Source organism: Empidonax traillii, unplaced genomic scaffold (assembly GCF_003031625.1).
Source record: "Empidonax traillii isolate 1590-97213 ecotype Southwest subspecies unplaced genomic scaffold, ASM303162v1 scaffold667:size605846, whole genome shotgun sequence".
Classification (NCBI taxonomy): domain Eukaryota; kingdom Metazoa; phylum Chordata; class Aves; order Passeriformes; family Tyrannidae; genus Empidonax; species Empidonax traillii.
In genome coordinates, this window is record NW_020955860.1 from 3,871 (window position 1) to 5,963 (window position 2,093).

A 2,093-nucleotide genomic window follows, 5' to 3' on the forward strand; every position below is an offset into this window, starting at 1 on the left:
TAATCAAAGGCATATTAATGATTTATTTCCAAAACCAAAGTGATTTTCCCTCAGAAAGCTGTGAATGTGTGTGAAAAGGGCAACAAAAATTTAATGCTGTATTTTAAAACCTCATAATAAAAGGAAAACTCAACCAATAAGAAACACCTCTCATTCATATTTACTGGCTTTAAGTATCTATGTTATGAACATGCAATAATTGTTTTCAAATTAAAATATCAAGAAAACATCTTAATGTCATTCTTCTGGGGTAGCACCTCTTTCAGAATTACATAATTTCTCTCGTGCTCATTTGGGAGAGGAGAGGAGAGAATGGTAGGAGAGGTATAACCCTGAGAATTCAAGACTGTTTGCAGAGTAAAATGGGAAGATTAAGACACTTGAAGGTAGACTATTTTAGGAAATATGAAGGGTCTAGATGCTTTTTAATGCAAGACTCACAGTATACGATTTATAAGTGGATTTTTGCCAGAGGCTGTGCTCAATTCTCACTGAATGAAGCAGTTTGCATCTATTTTATTTTTCGTGGGTACCAATAAATGCCTCCTTAATTGTAATTTGAAAACACACCCAATTTAATTTCCCGCCCTCGTGGAAGACAGATTAATGAGTGAACACGTCTGCCACTTCGGCCCTGGTCCCCTTCTCCCTGGGGCTCAGTTCCACAGCTTTATCTTAGAAAGCAAACGACCCAGATGACTGTTTACCTCCTCCCCCCGATTTAAGCAATAGACATAATTAATTTATCAGTCCCACCCAACAGCCAGACTCAGCCCCAACATCTAAATGAAAACGCCTTCCCCCTCCCCCCCATGAAAGTTTAACTGCGGGGTGCATATTTCTCAAGCACAAATTTTTTTTTTTATCTATAGACGCTATGACATAGACCAAGGGATTTCTTTAGGAGAGACAGAGTAAGATTCTGGGAGATAGGGGTGAAGGTTCTGCTGTGTCTGGTTGCCGAGCTGGCTGCTCCTTGCCGGCCTCCCCCCTTACAGGCTCGTGTCGAATTTTTTCACCTACTTTGAATCCTGATTTACAGCACTCGCTCGCAGCGAAGATCTGATATCGTCCCTCCTCACTCCCCTCGCCCGTCGCAGCAAAGGCAGCTACAGAAACACGAAAGACGTTCTCTCCGAGCAAGTGCTTAAACCAGCGCTTATCTGGCCATTTCAGCCGCTGTTCTTAATGGCATTAGTGTGTTCCCTATTCCATTAAAAACAGACTCAGACCCAAATGTACAGCGGCAGGAGTTCTCATAGTTTTTCTACACTTGAAAAAAGGAGGAAAAAAAAAAGAAAAAGGTGATTTTTAGTTCAGTCCTATTAATCAACTGTCTAAGAAAACACCAATAAAGTTGACACAAACAAACAAAACCCAACAAAACAAACAGAGAAACCCAACAGCTTGGATAGCCAGTTTCTGAACGTTTAGACTTTTTGTCTGTCACTGATAGGAGAGACGACTATGTCTACAGAGAGCATGAGAAGACTTAATGCTTAGTGCAAGAAAGACTTGCACTTCATTGTGAAATTAGCCTAAAAGGCAGTAACAATTAATAACAAAGGTCGATAAGATCTCTTTGAGGAGATATCAGAGACCAGTTTTATTATTTTCCCTTTATTTGTAAAAGTGCAAAATTATTCTGTACAAATCCATCATATAAAAATCAGCACTCTGTAAAATAAACAAAAGCATATGGATCTCTAACAAGACCTCAGAAATTGTATTCCCCGTGTGTCATTAGTATCATGATTACACATCAGAAACAGTTCTACATATCACTGTCGGACAGTGATGGTAAGACCTGCACCACCTGGACAGAGAGAGGGCGCATGGCTTTTTAAACCTCAAGCACGTCACAGATACCCTGTCAGTTCTCAAGATTCAAATAAATTACATAAATAGGAGAGGGGGCCGAGCACCTCTCTGCCAGTCCGTGCCATGCCCCAGGCAGTCCCTCACACGTCGGGGTAGCCGCAGTAGTACACGGCGCTGCTGGCGTCCGAGACGGCCGACGAGATGGGACCTGAGCCGTCGGGCGCCGCCAGCCCGGCCGCGTCGTGGCCGGCGAAGGGCAGCCCCAGCTCGGG